At 44.0% G+C, this 18,953-nt stretch overlaps 2 non-coding genes across 2 annotated transcripts; one reads left to right on the forward strand and one right to left on the reverse strand.

Moving 5' to 3' along the window:
- Positions 1-11,721: 11,721 nt before the first annotated feature.
- mir9a-5 (microRNA 9a-5) lies at positions 11,722-11,823 on the reverse strand. The gene has a single exon (NR_107221.1). It is a non-coding gene; the product is annotated as a microRNA 9a-5 (primary transcript).
- A 5,037-nt stretch (positions 11,824-16,860) lies between these two features.
- trnak-cuu lies at positions 16,861-16,933 on the forward strand. The gene has a single exon. It is a non-coding gene; the product is annotated as a tRNA-Lys (tRNA).
- Positions 16,934-18,953: the final 2,020 nt, after the last annotated feature.

The raw sequence follows: 18,953 nt of genomic DNA on the forward strand, positions 1-18,953 counted from the left end.
CGATTGTGAAAGACTGCTGAGGCTGCTCCAGTCTTATAAACGTATAGCCTTAAACGGCTTTACTAAACCCAACTACCAACATATAGATCCCTGCAGGCATGCTGGGGACTGATTGTCAACCAAGTGATTGAAAGATTTAGTCTTCACTGAAGAGAAATGTCCTAAAAACTCAAATATTTCAGAGAAAATCACATTGAAAAACAGAAGAAAGAGCTAATTGATTGTCCATGGCTCCATTTTCCCACAAGGCTTCCTGCTCAGGGATGGACGGTCTCAGGCTTGACCCTCGGTGCCCTGCAGATGTTTCCAGAACGGCTGCAGAGAAGCTCTCAGATTGCTGGCTGGACGCTCTACATCAGCTTGTGTTGAACGGCTCAGGTGACTTTCAGCTTCCATCAGATTCATAACCTGAAAATCAGGAGTTATAAAAATCAGAAGACGAATCCATTCCTGCCCCGGTTTGAGGACAGAAGCAGACGTTCTTTTTCTTCATCAAACACCCTCTTTCAGAACGGCGTCTTCCTCACACCTTCATCCCCAGAGATGATGAAGACTCTGCTTTCTGTGGGACTCTTGAAGAAGACGTTCAATCCCGCCTGACAAACACGGGGAGATTTGCCCCACCGGCCCCCCAACCACCCAACTCCACAATAGTCAGTCTAGACACAAGCTGCTCCTTCAATCACCCCCCCACCCCCAGTCATCCCTCCATCATTGTCTGACCCCCCCCCCCACCCCCCCAAAGTATTTTTTCTGTTTTCCCACGCCTTATTTTTCTCTGTCCTGTTTGCAGCTGAGGAGGAGGAGGAGTTGGTGATGTGTGTGTGTGTGTGTGTGTGTGTGTGGGGGGGGGGTGATGAGGTAGCCATGGCAACACTTTACACTGGCATCCCCTGATTGGAGTACGTGGTGGCTAATTATTTCGTGCATAAGCTGGAGAAAAAAACAATAAAGTGGGACATATTGAAATGCAGAGCCAGCGTGGGGGGTAGGGGTGGGGGGGTTGATTAACGCCTAGGGAGGACCTCTGGTCTCCTCCGGACGAACGTGAACTTCAGACTCTAAACGTGACGGCCGGTGGAGTTGAGTTAACAATGGCGGCCGTTGTTACCAGCCTCCACTCTTCATTAATCAGGACGATCCGGCTCTAATTGGCGTTTTGGTTAAGCTGCTCTGCAGACCCCGGTCCCTCCGCTGGCCTAAATAATGGCGTTACGCCACAAGTGCCGCCACACATCGGGGAGGACAATGCGGCGCTTGTCTGAGAATCCAGGAGAAGATCCCCACCCTCCCCTCCCTTCTTGGGGCTCCCTGTCCCCCCCCCCCCCCCCCCCCCCCCCCCCCAAAAAAAAAAAATACACCCTCACACAAACACAAAGAAGACCTCTGACTATTGAGACCTCAGCCTCTTCTTGTCTGTCTGTCCTCCTCACCCCTCGCTCTTCACCCCTCGGCCCTCGCTCCCCATCCCTCACCCCCCGCTCCTCGCTCCTCACCCCTAACCCCTCACCGCTTGCTCCTCCACAGAAACGTGTGCAAGGAAACACGGAAACACGTGGAAGGAAACGTGTGGAAGGAAACGTGTGGAAGGAAACACGGAAACATGTGGAAGGAAACATGGAAACATGTGGAAGGAAACGTGGAAACATGTGAAAAGAAACATGTGGAAGGAAACGTGGAAACATGTGAAAGGAAACATGTGGAAGGAAACGTGGAAACATGTGGAAGGAAACATGTGGAAGGAAACATGGAAACATGTGGAAGGAAACATGGAAACATGTGGAAGGAAACATGTGGAAGGAAACATGTGGAAGGAAACACGGAAACACGTGGAAGGAAACGTGTGGAAGGAAACGTGTGGAAGGAAACATGTGGAAGGAAACACGGAAACATGTGGAAGGAAACATGTGGAAGGAAACACGGAAACATGTGGAAGGAAACATGGAAACATGTGGAAGGAAACGTGGAAACATGTGGAAGGAAACATGGAAACATGTGGAAGGAAACGTGTGGAAGGAAACGTGTGGAAGGAAACATGTGGAAGGAAACACGGAAACATGTGGAAGGAAACGTGTGGAAGGAAACACGGAAACATGTGGAAGGAAACATGGAAACATGTGGAAGGAAACGTGGAAACATGTGAAAGGAAACATGTGGAAGGAAACGTGGAAACATGTGAAAGGAAACATGTGGAAGGAAACGTGGAAACATGTGAAAGGAAACATGTGGAAGGAAACGTGGAAACATGTGAAAGGAAACGTGTGGAAGGAAACATGTGGAAGGAAACATGGAAACATGTGGAAGGAAACGTGTGGAAGGAAACATGTGGAAGGAAACACGGAAACATCTGGAAGGAAACGTGGAAACATGTGAAAGGAAACATGTGGAAGGAAACGTGGAAACATGTGAAAGGAAACATGTGGAAGGAAACGTGGAAACATGTGGAAGGAAACACGTGGAACATGTGGAAGGAAACATGTAGAAGGAAACGTGGAAACATGTGGAAGGAAACATGTGGAAGGAAACACGTGGAACATGTGGAAGGAAACATGGAAACATGTGGAAGGAAACATGGAAACATGTGGAAGGAAACATGTAAAGGAAACGTGGAAACATGTGGAAGGAAACATGTGGAAGGAAACACGTGGAACATGTGGAAGGAAACATGGAAACATGTGGAAGGAAACATGGAAACATGTGGAAGGAAACATGTAGAAGGAAACATGGAAACATGTGGAAGGAAACATGTGGAAGGAAACATGGAAACATGTGGAAGGAAACATGGAAACATGTGGAAGGAAACATGTAGAAGGAAACATGGAAACATGTGAAAGGAAACATGTGGAAGGAAACGTGGAAACATTTATAAGGAAACATGTGGAAGGAAACACGTGGAACATGTGGAAGGAAACATGGAAACATGTAGAAGGAAACATGGAAACATGTGGAAGGAAACACGTGGAGCATGTGGAAGGAAACATGGAAACATGTGGAAGGAAACATGGAAACATGTGGAAGGAAACGTGGAAACATGTGAAAAGAAACATGTGGAAGGAAACGTGGAAACATGCGAAAGGAAACATGTGGAAGGAAACGTGGAAACATGTGAAAGGAAACATGTGGAAGGAAACGTGGAAACATGTGGAAGGAAACATGTGGAAGGAAACATGGAAACATGTGGAAGGAAACATGGAAACATGTGGAAGGAAACGTGTGGAAGGAAACATGTGGAAGGAAACACGGAAACATGTGGAAGGAAACGTGTGGAAGGAAACGTGTGGAAGGAAACATGTGGAAGGAAACACGGAAACATGTGGAAGGAAACACGGAAACATGTGGAAGGAAACGTGTGGAAGGAAACATGTGGAAGGAAACACGGAAACATGTGGAAGGAAACATGGAAACATGTGGAAGGAAACGTGGAAACATGTGAAAGGAAAGATGTGGAAGGAAACGTGGAAACATGTGAAAGGAAACATGTGGAAGGAAACGTGGAAACATGTGAAAGGAAACGTGTGGAAGGAAACATGTGGAAGGAAACGTGTGGAAGGAAACATGTGGAAGGAAACACGGAAACATCTGGAAGGAAACGTGGAAACATGTGAAAGGAAACATGTGGAAGGAAACGTGGAAACATGTGAAAGGAAACATGTGGAAGGAAACGTGGAAACATGTGGAAGGAAACACGTGGAACATGTGGAAGGAAACATGTAGAAGGAAACGTGGAAACATGTGGAAGGAAACATGTGGAAGGAAACACGTGGAACATGTGGAAGGAAACATGGAAACATGTGGAAGGAAACATGGAAACATGTGGAAGGAAACATGTAAAGGAAACGTGGAAACATGTGGAAGGAAACATGTGGAAGGAAACACGTGGAACATGTGGAAGGAAACATGGAAACATGTGGAAGGAAACATGGAAACATGTGGAAGGAAACATGTAGAAGGAAACATGGAAACATGTGGAAGGAAACATGTGGAAGGAAACATGGAAACATGTGGAAGGAAACATGGAAACATGTGGAAGGAAACATGTAGAAGGAAACATGGAAACATGTGAAAGGAAACATGTGGAAGGAAACGTGGAAACATGTGGAAGGAAACATGTGGAAGGAAACACGTGGAACATGTGGAAGGAAACATGGAAACATGTAGAAGGAAACATGGAAACATGTGGAAGGAAACACGTGGAGCATGTGGAAGGAAACATGGAAACATGTGGAAGGAAACATGGAAACATGTGGAAGGATACATGTAGAAGGAAACGTGGAAACATGTGGAAGGAAACATGTGGAAGGAAACACGTGGAAATTGTGGAAGGAAACATGGAAACATGTGGAAGGAAACATGGAAACATGTGGAAAGAAACATGTAGAAGGAAACGTGGAAACATGTGGAAGGAAACATGTGGAAGGAAACACGTGGAACATGTGGAAGGAAACATGGAAACATGTGGAAGGAAACATGGAAACATGTGGAAGGAAACATGGAAACATGTGGAAGGAAACATGGAAACATGTGGAAGGAAACATGTAGAAGGAAACATGGAAACATGTGAAAGGAAACATGTGGAAGGAAACGTGGAAACATGTGGAAGGAAACATCTGGAAGGAAACATGTGGAACATGTGGAAGGAAACATGGAAACATGTAGAAGGAAACATGGAAACATGTGGAAGGAAACACGTGGAGCATGTGGAAGGAAACATGGAAACATGTGGAAGGAAACATGTGGAGCATTTGGAAGGAAACATGGAAACATGTGGAAGGAAACATGGAAACATGTGGAAGGAAACATGTAGAAGGAAACGTGGAAACATGTGGAAGGAAACATGTGGAAGGAAACATGGAAACATGTGGAAGGAAACATGGAAACATGTGGAAGGAAACATGTAGAAGGAAGCGTGGAAACATGTGGAAGGAAACAGGTGGAAGGAAACATGGAAACATGTGGAAGGAAACATGGAAACATATGGAAGGAAACATGTAGAAGGAAACATGGAAACATGTGGAAGGAAACATGTGGAAGGAAACATGGAAACATGTGGAAGGAAACATGTAGAAGGAAACATGGAAACATGTGAAAGGAAACATGTGGAAAGAAACGTGGAAACATGTGGAAGGAAACATGTGGAAGGAAACACGTGGAACATGTGGAAGGAAACATGGAAACATGTAGAAGGAAACATGGAAACATGTGGAAGGAAACACGTGGAGCATGTGGAAGGAAACATGGAAACATGTGGAAGGAAACATGGAAACATGTGGAAGGAAACATGGAAACATGTGGAAGGAAACATGGAAAGATGTGGGAGGAAACACGTGGAACATGTGGAAGGAAACATGAAAACATGTGGAAGGAAACATGGAAACATGTGGAAGGAAACGTGTGGAAGGAAACATGTGGAAGGAAACACGGAAACATCTGGAAGGAAACGTGGAAACATGTGAAAGGAAACATGTGGAAGGAAACGTGGAAACATGTGAAAAGAAACATGTGGAAGGAAACGTGGAAACATGTGGAAGGAAACGTGTGGAAGGAAACATGTGGAAGGAAACACGGAAACATCTGGAAGGAAACGTGGAAACATGTGAAAGGAAACATGTGGAAGGAAACGTGGAAACATGTGGAAGGAAACACGTGGAACATGTGGAAGGAAACATGTAGAAGGAAACGTGGAAACATGTGGAAGGAAACATGTGGAAGGAAACACGTGGAACATGTGGAAGGAAACATGAAAACATGTGGAAGGAAACATGGAAACATGTGGAAGGAAACGTGTGGAAGGAAACATGTGGAAGGAAACACGGAAACATCTGGAAGGAAACGTGGAAACATGTGAAAGGAAACATGTGGAAGGAAACGTGGAAACATGTGGAAGGAAACACGTGGAACATGTGGAAGGAAACATGTAGAAGGAAACGTGGAAACATGTGGAAGGAAACATGTGGAAGGAAACACGTGGAACATGTGGAAGGAAACATGGAAACATGTGGAAGGAAACATGGAAACATGTGGAAGGAAACATGTAAAGGAAACGTGGAAACATGTGGAAGGAAACATGTGGAAGGAAACACGTGGAACATGTGGAAGGAAACATGGAAACATGTGGAAGGAAACATGGAAACATGTGGAAGGAAACATGTAGAAGGAAACATGGAAACATGTGGAAGGAAACATGTGGAAGGAAACACGTGGAGCATGTGGAAGGAAACATGGAAACATGTGGAAGGAAACATGGAAACATGTGGAAGGAAACATGTAGAAGGAAACGTGGAAACATGTGGAAGGAAACATGTGGAAGGAAACACGTGGAAATTGTGGAAGGAAACATGGAAACATGTGGAAGGAAACATGGAAACATGTGGAAGGAAACATGTAGAAGGAAACGTGGAAACATGTGGAAGGAAACATGTGGAAGGAAACACGTGGAACATGTGGAAGGAAACATGGAAACATGTGGAAGGAAACATGGAAACATGTGGAAGGAAACATGGAAACATGTGGAAGGAAACATGGAAACATGTGGAAGGAAACATGTAGAAGGAAACATGGAAACATGTGAAAGGAAACATGTGGAAGAAAACGTGGAAACATGTGGAAGGAAACATCTGGAAGGAAACATGTGGAACATGTGGAAGGAAACATGGAAACATGTGGAAGGAAACACGTGGAGCATGTGGAAGGAAACATGGAAACATGTGGAAGGAAACACGTGGAGCATTTGGAAGGAAACATGGAAACATGTGGAAGGAAACATGGAAACATGTGGAAGGAAACATGTAGAAGGAAACGTGGAAACATGTGGAAGGAAACATGTGGAAGGAAACATGGAAACATGTGGAAGGAAACATGGAAACATGTGGAAGGAAACATGTAGAAGGAAGCGTGGAAACATGTGGAAGGAAACATGTGGAAGGAAACATGGAAACATGTGGAAGGAAACATGGAAACATATGGAAGGAAACATGTAGAAGGAAACATGGAAACATGTGGAAGGAAACATGTGGAAGGAAACATGGAAACATGTGGAAGGAAACATGTAGAAGGAAACATGGAAACATGTGAAAGGAAACATGTGGAAAGAAACGTGGAAACATGTGGAAGGAAACATGTGGAAGGAAACACGTGGAACATGTGGAAGGAAACATGGAAACATGTAGAAGGAAACATGGAAACATGTGGAAGGAAACACGTGGAGCATGTGGAAGGAAACATGGAAACATGTGGAAGGAAACATGGAAACATGTGGAAGGAAACATGGAAAGATGTGGGAGGAAACACGTGGAACATGTGGAAGGAAACATGAAAACATGTGGAAGGAAACATGGAAACATGTGGAAGGAAACGTGTGGAAGGAAACATGTGGAAGGAAACACGGAAACATCTGGAAGGAAACGTGGAAACATGTGAAAGGAAACATGTGGAAGGAAACGTGGAAACATGTGAAAGGAAACATGTGGAAGGAAACGTGGAAACATGTGGAAGGAAACATGTGGAACATGTGGAAGGAAACATGTAGAAGGAAACGTGGAAACATGTGGAAGGAAACATGTGGAAGGAAACACGTGGAACATGTGGAAGGAAACATGGAAACATGTGGAAGGAAACATGGAAACATGTGGAAGGAAACATGTAAAGGAAACGTGGAAACATGTGGAAGGAAACATGTGGAAGGAAACACGTGGAACATGTGGAAGGAAACATGGAAACATGTGGAAGGAAACATGCAAACATGTGGAAGGAAACATGTAGAAGGAAACATGGAAACATGTGGAAGGAAACATGTGGAAGGAAACATGGAAACATGTGGAAGGAAACATGGAAACATGTGGAAGGAAACATGTAGAAGGAAACATGGAAACATGTGAAAGGAAACATGTGGAAGGAAACGTGGAAACATGTGGAAGGAAACATGTGGAAGGAAACACGTGGAACATGTGGAAGGAAACATGGAAACATGTAGAAGGAAACATGGAAACATGTGGAAGGAAACACGTGGAGCATGTGGAAGGAAACATGGAAACATGTGGAAGGAAACATGTAGAAGGAAACGTGGAAACATGTGGAAGGAAACATGTGGAAGGAAACACGTGGAACATGTGGAAGGAAACATGGAAACATGTGGAAGGAAACATGGAAACATGTGGAAGGAAACATGGAAACATGTGGAAGGAAACATGGAAACATGTGGAAGGAAACATGTAGAAGGAAACATGGAAACATGTGAAAGGAAACATGTGGAAGGAAACGTGGAAACATGTGGAAGGAAACATCTGGAAGGAAACATGTGGAACATGTGGAAGGAAACATGGAAACATGTAGAAGGAAATATGGAAACATGTGGAAGGAAACACGTGGAGCATTTGGAAGGAAACATGGAAACATGTGGAAGGAAACATGGAAACATGTGGAAGGAAACATGTAGAAGGAAACGTGGAAACATGTGGAAGGAAACATGGAAACATATGGAAGGAAACATGTAGAAGGAAACATGGAAACATGTGGAAGGAAACATGTGGAAGGAAACATGGAAACATGTGGAAGGAAACATGTAGAAGGAAACATGGAAACATGTGAAAGGAAACATGTGGAAAGAAACGTGGAAACATGTGGAAGGAAACATGTGGAAGGAAACACGTGGAACATGTGGAAGGAAACATGGAAACATGTAGAAGGAAACATGGAAACATGTGGAAGGAAACACGTGGAGCATGTGGAAGGAAACATGGAAACATGTGGAAGGAAACATGGAAACATGTGGAAGGAAACATGGAAACATGTGGAAGGAAACATGGAAAGATGTGGGAGGAAACACGTGGAACATGTGGAAGGAAACATGAAAACATGTGGAAGGAAACATGGAAACATGTGGAAGGAAACATGGAAACATGTGGGAGGAAACACGTGGAACATGTGGAAGGAAACATTGAAACATGTGGAAGGAAACACGTGGACCATGTGGAAGGAAACATGGAAACATGTGGAAGGAAACATGAAAACATGTGGAAGGAAACATGGAAACATGTGGAAGGAAACATGGAAACATGTGGAAGGAAACACGTGGACCATGTGGAAGGAAACATGGAAACATATGGGAGGAAACACGTGGAACATGTGGAAGGAAACATGAAAACATGTGGAAGGAAACATGGAAACATGTGGAAGGAAACATGGAAACATGTGGAAGGAAACATGGAAACATGTGGGAGGAAACACGTGGAACATGTGGAAGGAAACATGAAAACATGTGGAAGGAAACATGGAAACATGTGGAAGGAAACATGGAAACATGTAGAAGGAAACATGGAAACATGTGGAAGGAAACACGTGGACCATGTGGAAGGAAACATGGAAACATGTGGGAGGAAACACGTGGAACATGTGGAAGGAAACACGTGGAGCATGTGGAAGGAAACATGGAAACATGTGGAAGGAAACATGGAAACATGTGGAAGGAAACATGGAAACATGTGGGGAGAAACACGTGGAACATGTGGAAGGAAACATGAAAACATGTGGAAGGAAACATGAAAACATGTGGAAGGAAACATGGAAACATGTGGAAGGAAACATGGAAACATGTGGGAGGAAACACGTGGAACATGTGGAAGGAAACATGAAAACATGTGGAAGGAAACATGGAAACATGTGGAAGGAAACATGGAAACATGTGGGAGGAAACACGTGGACCATGTGGAAGGAAACATGTGGAAGGAAACATGGAAACATGTGGGAGGAAACACGTGGAACATGTGGAAGGAAACATGGAAACATGTGGGAGGAAACACGTGGAACATGTGGAAGGAAACACGTGGAACATGTGGAAGGAAACATGGAAACATGAGGGAGGAAACATGTGGCAGTGCCCCCCCCCCCCCCCCCCGCATTAGTTGCGGCGTCCAGGTGAGTCTCTTTGCATGCAGAAGTTGCAGGTGGACGCGGTTTCAGGCGTCAGCAGCGCGGCGATGGAATGGTGAAAGCGCTGCAGCTGCCCTCAAAACGCCAATTGGTTGATGCTCACATCACGCAAACGCCACCATTTCCTCCGGTCTCGCCACTTCCTGCAAATCTCTCGGGAAAATCGCAGCAATTAACACCCGACAGTAATTAAGACGGTCTGGAGGCGGCCGTTGGCGCGGAAAGGATGTGGGGGGGGGGTCCACGCCCCCCAGCTCAGCTGCCATTTTGTGCCAGCCTCCACACCTAAGATGGTGGCAGGACGGTGACTTGCTGTGCAGGAGCGGAGGACAAACTAGAGAGGGAGGGGTTGGCGAAGAGGAGGATCATGGGATTGAGGAGGGAATCTCTCATTTCCACTCTTCTAGTTCTAAATGTCTACTAAGACGAGAGACAGACAGGGAGGGGGCCGGTGGCGTGCTCGTCACATCGCTGCCCCACATGCCACACATGCACCACGCGTGCACCACACGTGCACCACGCGTGCACGAGGAATTCTCCCACAAACACAAACCTTGCGTGCAGCTGCACGCGTCATCAAAACAACAGTGTGTGTGCTCACGTGCACGTCTGTGACACACATTTGTGACAGAGCCGTCCTCGTGCGCGGTCTGCCCTCAGCATGCTAATGACATTCATTATGCTAATGTACACAAATCAGAAGCAGCCGTCTGACAATCTGAGCCGCAAAAACGGAAAAAAGTTCAGTGACTGATTGAGGAAGAGCTGCTTTGCTCAAAGGCACGTGGTCAGCAGGGAAACATGGCGCCTCTCCAGGACGCAGGATGGACCACCGGACGTGTTGGTGGAGAGTTTGGCCTAAGGCCTCGTGATGGCTGAAGCCGTTTTACCCCAAATCCCTCTGGTTGGTCAGAGTTTGTTGACCTCTGAGCTTCCAGAGGAGATGAGGACGCTGTGCTGTTAAAGGTGTGAGCTCTGAAGGACGTAAAGACCGTCCCAACGCCTCTCATCTGTCCCCACCGCCGCCGCTGCAGCTGGACGGACGCCAGCGAACCCCGGGTCAGCCGTCTGATGAGTGACATATTCACAGACGTAAACGTGCAGCACAGCGCCGTCCACCATTCTAGTTTAAGACATTCTACAATAGACAGGAATTGAACCATCAGAACAGATGGAGGATTTATAGAAAGACGGAAACGGGATTTGATCGTGTGAGTAAATAAATGTAGGTCATTTCTGAAGGTCAGTCAGGTCAAAACTGTTCACACGGCAAAAACCGAAGGAAATAAGAAGACAGAAAATACGGCATTTGTTCTTCAAACCAGAAAAATAATCTGATCAATAAAGTTTTTCATAAGTAAAATAATCTTACTTTAAGAAAACTATGATATTTTCCATGAAAAAAGGGATTGTGGGTAAAATCGTTCTTGTGTGAATAATGGAGCATTTTTTGAACCGAAAATCCTAAATCTGATCTGAATTTGAAAAAAAAATCTCTTTCTTCAGTTTTTATTATTTGTAAGAATTTCAGGGTTTTTTGTTTGTAAAAACGAGTTTCGTCCTGATGTTATTATGGGATGTTTGTGCCTCAGTCTGCATGAAGGAAACTATCCATGAACATTTGCAATGATTATGTTTCCATCGCAGCAACAACAACACAGGTTTACCCCTCATGCTGAACATCACCGTACCTGCACACCTGGAGACACCTGGAGACACCTGGAGACACCTGGAGACACCTGGAGACACCTGCGGTCCGGTTTGAAGGTCCCTCCTCTTCCTCACCATCCGCTCTGACATGTAATGGGATTCTTGTTACTTTCGGTTATCTAGCTTTATGAAGAAAATACGGCACTCATACAGCTAGATAACCAAAGATAACAGACAACCCCTCAGGCGGCTGACCGCTCCTCTGACAAGTGCACAGCCTGCAGACACAACCAGAGGAGTAGCGCCATGAAGAGGATTCACAGTTTAACACGAGGTGGAAATCGAGAAAACGACATTGATGCTAACTATGGAGGCTCAAAGCAGAAATGCTTCACGTGTCTGAAGTTTCACACGGATCAATGTTTTCATCCGTTCAAACAAAACACACAACATTTTACACAAACGTGAAAAATGAATTCTATGCCTGAAATTCGCAAAAACCTTTACGATCTGCTGATTCTAGTTTTATATTTAGATTTGAAACATTATTTTCCTGATAAATACTTTAAAGTTCTGATATTTAGGTCGAAATGTTTTTTATTTTGTCACATTTTGCAGGTGATTGATTTATTTAGTTCCATATTTATGATAGTTAAACATTTTAAAAAGCTGCCTAAACATGTCATTTATTTACATTAGCAACAGAAACCTCCTTCTGTTTGTCTTAAATTCGTTTTTCTGTGGACTTTTTTCTTCAGGAGTGAATTCTTCATCGCGTTTTGGAGGTGATGACGTCACGCAGGCCGTTGGTTTCCCGCGTAAACATGAACGTCATAGACTGGTTCTTCTCGCCGTGAGGTTCCTCAGAGAAGAACAGGAAAAGGTGGGAACACGTTCTGCGCATGAGCGGCGGCAAATTTACGGACAGACGTGTTTTTACCTGGCTTCACTCCTTCAGGCCTCGACACACACACACACATCACACACACACCAATACACACACGCACACACACACACACACACCAATACACACACACCCACACACCAATACACACACACACCACACTCTCTCTCTCTCACACACACACACAGCCAGGGGTAGTTGGACATTTCAGGAAAAATCCTCGTTTTTTTTTCTACTTCGAAATTTCGTAACGTTTAGTTTTTTTAATAAAAAAACGATGAAAATATTTTCACTTTCATGTTAAACTACGGTGGCCCTGAAGTGCAAATCACATCAACAAATCACTTGACACAAAAACATTGTAAAGATCACAACAATTAAAAAACAAAACAAAACTTCAGAAACCAAAATGCAAAAATGAAAAAACCTTTTGACAAACAAAATTAAATGTTAAAAAATGAAAACGTTTTTTTTTAAAACATTCCTTTTTTCCCCGGAAATGAATTTTGTTTACTGAAATGTTTTTTCATTTTTGATTTTTACGTTTTGGTTTCTGGAGTTTTGTTGTGTTTTCTAAAATGTAAATCTGCTTTTGAACATTTACTCAGTTGTTGTGACGTTTAAAATGTTTTTGTGTCGACTGATTTGTTGACTGATTTGCACTTAAGGGCCACCGTACATCAACCAAACTAACTGCAAAGATGTTGAATGTCTGAAGGAAATATCAGAGGATATCTTGTATTTTAGCACATCCACAGAATGATTGAAGGTTTTTGCTGACGTGCTCCTTTCCGCGCAGCTGCAGACTTTCGGATCCTCAGCAGAACTCTGCAGAAGTTTCAGGTTTCTGTCCGGATCTGGATGATCAGCGGAGAGAAATCCTCCTCCGGGTTCTGGTCCGGACGGAGTGGTACCTCTGCAGTTTCTGCCGGGATCCGGTCCGTGCTGCTGTCCTGCGCACGTGCGCTGACATTTCACCTGCTTCTGACTGCCCCCCCCCCCCCCCCCCAATGAACTTTGTATAATTAGAAAAAGTCCCGCGCTTCCTAAACGTCATCAATGTGTCTCATCCTCATGAAAATCAACAGAGATCAAAGAGACCGCCGCCGTAGATGAAACAGGCCTTACGTAAGAGCGGCATGTGATCCAGGCTTTAGACGGAGGCCGCAGCTGCTCTGCAATAATAATCCTCTTCATCACATTTAGGGTTTTCTTTTTAGCATTTTTCGTTTTTTAATTAGTGTTTATTTTTTTATTTTTAAGTAAACATGATTTCTTGTTGCAGTGGGTCCAGATCCTGTGGGCCACTGGAACAGCAGCATTAGGCCGTGACAGATCCACGCAACACTGAAGACACGCATAAAGATCCACCGGTGGTGGTGGGGGTGGTGGTGGGTGGGGTGGGGTAAATTCCTAATGGAAATAATGCCTCAGGTTACAGAAAATGATGCTAAATGAATTTCTGTGACAATTGGAGCATCTTTAGTCTGATCTGGGGTCAGAAAAGGAGGAAAGTTCGGTTTGAAGCAGGGAGTTCTGAAGAACCCATGAAGGATGTGCGGAACCTGAGATGGAAAAGTCAGAAATGAGAGCTTCCAGCCCTGAAGGTGACCAAATTCTCAGATTAGGATTATTTCTGACCTGCAGCTGCACAGGTGTTCCGGTCTCCGGTTCTACTGAACTCTGGTGGGCCTGCAGACCTGAAGTGGTGTTTCTTCAGTCTCTGTTAGAACTCTCGGTACCGGGATGACTCACTTGTTCTCCAGAATCCAGAGTCCTTGGTTTGGGTCAGATCCCGGGCGCAGACATCCTTCCGGATGCGCGGCTCTGGAGCCAAAAGAGCGCGTGCGTCCAAAAGCGACGGATCCGGCTTTGGACCGTCATTCTGGATCCTGGTGAGTCTTCCACGTCCACAGTCACGGTCCTCCCCGACCGGAACCGGGGAGGTACTGCTGGACTGCTGTCTCCATCCCTGCCGTCCCTCAGTGGCTTCAGGTCTCATTTGTCCAGAATCATATACGGTCTGAAAGTCCCGCCCCGCGTGGATCAGTGAGGTAACACTGTTCCCGCCCCCCGAGATCTTTTTATTATGCAAGACCAAAAATGCCATTATTTAGGCGCCAAAAGCGGCTCTCACGCCCCCCAACAGAGGCGTGCAGAAGTGCAGCAGTATTCCTCTAATTCCCTGTAACCCCTTCATATCTGGACAGGGAGCGCGCGCGCCATGAGCGGCATGACGTGCACGGAAAGAAGTCTGATATTCAGATTTAAGGTATTGTGACCAAATGCATCAGAGATGAACATTTTATCATCTTGTACCAGATTTTTATTTGAGTAGTTTATTAAAATTAGAGATGGAAACGTCTGCAGGACTCCAGGCTGCGCCTGCAGGACAGGCTGCGTCTGCAGGACTGCAGGCTGCGTCTGCAGGACTGCAGCCGCGTCTGCCACAAATATGCTCTAAAGGTGTCTAACGATTTGTTTTATAGGGTTGATTCATATTATAATTTGTGGTCACTGATGGGATTTATAATCAATATTGGTTTATTTGGAACAAACTGATCCTCCAAGCTGCAGTGGATCCAGTTCCTCTGTCCTAAAGTGGATCCAGTTCCTCTGTCCTAAAGTGGATCCAGATCCTCTGTCCTAAAGTGGATCCAGATCGTCTGACCTAAAGTGGATCCAGATCCTCTGTCCTAAAGTGGATCCAGATCCTCTGACCTAAAGTGGATCAGATCCTCTGACCTAAAGTGGATCCAGATCCTCTGTCCTAAAGTGGATCCAGATCCTCTGACCTAAAGTGGATCTAGATCCTCTGTCCTAAAGTGGATCCAGATCCTCTGTCCTAAAGTGGATCCAGATCCTCTGACCTAAAGTGGATCCAGATCCTCTGTCCTAAAGTGGATCCAGATCCTCTGTCCTAAAGTGGATCCAGATCCTCTGACCTAAAGTGGATCCAGATCCTCTGACCTAAAGTGGATCCAGATCCTCTTCATCCAAACTTCCAGACAGAAATTCCTGCTGATCAGTTTTCCAGATTCTTGGATTTCTTCCAGATCATCAAGTTAAATGAAATCTGTGTCCAAACCAACAAGTAAACTAGAATGAATGTCAAATCCATTCACTTGTTAGTTTCCTAAAGTTCACCACTGTTGTTTTTCCACATCCAAAGAATCCAAAGGGAACATTCTTAGAACATTCTAGACACTGGATGGTCACATGACTTTATTCACAGTCTGTCCACACTTTGGACTGGAATGATGGACTGATCCGTGTTGATGACATCACATGTGTGTTGTTGCTGTGATTGGTCGTTTTTATCTTGTGGTAACATAAATCTACTGTACATTATTTCCACATGGTTTGCTCCGAGAGCAATTATGGGTTAATTTAATTTTAAACCATTTTATGACGATAAGTCGACTTGATTACCAACTTGGCTCCAGGTTGGAGTCTGGTTGGATCATAGGAATAGAAATCGATTCATCCATGGGTCGATTAATCGTTTTATCCCTTTTATGGTGAAGTCAGTCGTGTCAAACTTCTGTCATTTTTCAGCTGTTAGTAAAACCAAAGGTTTGGTTCTGGTTGATAACTTCTGGACTCGTAAGCTAAGCCTGTGAGAACTGCCATGCTGCAGGTCTGTACCTCCACAGTCATCTGGAGATTTCTGTCTCTACACTGAATGTGACACGTGTGTGCTGCACTCAAGCAAGCGTCAATTGGTTGAATCTAACTCATTTTGGTTCGGGGGCACCCCTGCTATAAAGCATTAAACCCATTGTTTTCCTGTTTTTCTTTCTGTGTTATAGTATTTTCCGCCATTTTTTTGGCGCTTAACTCCTTCTACAAATTTTCCGCTATTTTAACAATTAAACTATTCAAATGTTCAGCTCTATCAGCTTTTTCTAGCTGTGACTTTTGGTCCTTCACATTCTTGAACTTTTTAAGATATTCCAGATTTTCCATGATTTCTGCCTCCATTGAAAAACATGGGGAATCCTTGGTGCAAAAGCTCGCTGGTTCGAGACCCGGCTCTGGCATTTTTCACAAACATAACCTTTTTCTTATTGTGCTATTTTTACTTTATTTCTGGTCAATTTTGATAATTTCTTTATTTAATTTTTTTGCGCCACTTATTACCCTTAAAGTTTCATTTTCCTTCAGCAATACAGCACTCAACCCTGCATTTTCAGTTTACACTTCCGGGCTCAGCTACCACTGCGTGGATCGCGGGGCTAGAAATCCGTTTTTGGCTTTAATTAGCGTTTAAAGACCAGTAACCTTTAAGCGAAACGCGTCTCTGTCCCAAAGAAAATTCCCACCGGGTCTCGAGCGACATGGGTATAGTTATAAAGGGGTTTGTGGCTGGTACTACGCATGCCCGGCTAGCTCAGTCGGTAGAGCATGAGACTCTTAATCTCAGGGTCGTGGGTTCGAGCCCCACGTTGGGCGTTCCCTCTTTTTTGTCCTTCACAGCAGTACTCTCTGTTTTTGGGCAAACATTATGTCCGAACTGAAGGCATAATTTTAGCTTTAATTTAAAGTGAATATTAAAATGATCAAACCAGGATTCGTCCATTTCCTTGAATATTTACAGACATTTCCCTCAATGTGGTCTCACTCCTCCAGGCGTTGCGATGCACACAGAAACCAAACTTTGGTCATTTGTAGACGAGCTTTATGACAAACGTACTTGTTTATTAAAAAGACTGATAAAAACGTTTGTAATGTAGTTACACGAGAGAATAAGTGTCTTCTTCACTGCCATAATAAACATCAATATAATATAAATTATGATAAATGTGCCACCATTTTTTTAAAGCATTTAATGACCTGCAGCATCTAAACTCTGTGACCCGATCAGGCATTTTTTATCTGATCAAAACTTGCTGAGAAACAGAAAACAGCACAAAGATCATCATCAAATATAGAATTTTAAGAACAAAAGCTTTTGAATCATGTGGACTGGAAAACCAGACGGACATAAATCTGCAGTTTCTTTGGGAGTTTAGGTGATTATAGTGGTTAGGGGATCAGAGCAATCATCAGCATTTTCAGGTGGGAAATATCTTCTGCTTGTTATACATTAAAGCATTGATATCCTCCGTTTTATTAACATGTGAGCTCCAACACAAAGAAAGTCTCTCAAAATTCGGTTTTTCCAAATCATTTCCTTTTGGTGTCTGGTAAATAAAAAATGTGAGCAGTTGGATGCTGTCTGAAGGCATGATGCATGCAGCTGCAAGATGATGATGATGCTTTGTTGTCATTTGAAAATAAACTGTGGTTTGTGATACTGCTGAAAACCTCCCATAATTTTTTACTAATCGTTTTAGGTTAAGTCATTTGTCTCGTGCTAACAAACGAGGAAATGAGCTAATCTAGATGTGCTAAATGTTCTCTGCTGCTGCCACCGTGTGGTAGGTTGACGCATTGCACGATCTCACATGATCTGCTCCCCCTGCTGGTGAGTCGTGGTACAGTCAGGACTAATTCTGCACATTTTTTCTTCTTCTTATAAACAGCAACTGATATTATGGTCAAGCCTTTAATGCCACGAAGAAAAAAAAAGAAGAAAATCTCCAAAGACCAAGACTTTACTTCCTTTTTTTCATTTTGAGCGCTCAAAGATAGTATTTTCCAAACGCAGACCACATAGAAAAAAACGTTAGAAAAGGCGTATGGGCTGATGTATGGCGTCTGCGCTAGTGGAGAATCTGTTTACTAGCAGTAACGGTGGATTTATGCTGCTGTTGATCACATGTTCCAGTCTCAGAAAGTCTCTGAAGGAGCAACAGCTCAGGACACTGTTTCTCCTTTAGCTGCTGCAGTCAGATCGGTCAGTAGAACCTGAATTTAGGTTTTCAACATCCAAACTGAAACACCAACATGCTATAAATTCACGGTTCTATACATTAGTTCTGAGGAGGTTTTATGAGTTTATCATTTGGTTTCCTAACCTGTTTTAAAGAGTGAAGGAAATAAATGATGAACAGTACAACTCAGTCATTAATGCACAATGCCAGCACTGTGGGGCATTTGCATCCTGCCTTTGGTTTGTAACTAAACACAACAAACAGACACTTTTTCTTGTAGCTTTGCTGTCGGCATCATGAGTCGCTGGATCCTCCATCGAGATGAAGAGTAAACAACTATTTACAAAACTCTTCAGAGGAACGAGGTTTCTGTTAGAAAGGGGAACAAATCTGCTGAAACCTCCAGATTCTGGAACGAGCAGGAACACAACTTATTCCAGTATTTTGAAGTCCAAACCCAGCTGCTTCAGTTTCCTGCTGATTGCAGCTCCTGGTTTGCATATCAACAACATCACGTCATGACACATTTTATGAGTTTGGGAAAACAAACAAACCAAACATCACCAGCAGCTGCAGGGAGGTCCGGTTCTCCGGTGGAGAACATGGGAATATGAGACGTTTCCACCAAGCTCTGAAACTGTTTCTGTTTCATCAGG

Source organism: Oryzias latipes, chromosome 11, assembly GCF_002234675.1.
Source record: "Oryzias latipes chromosome 11, ASM223467v1".
Classification (NCBI taxonomy): domain Eukaryota; kingdom Metazoa; phylum Chordata; class Actinopteri; order Beloniformes; family Adrianichthyidae; genus Oryzias; species Oryzias latipes.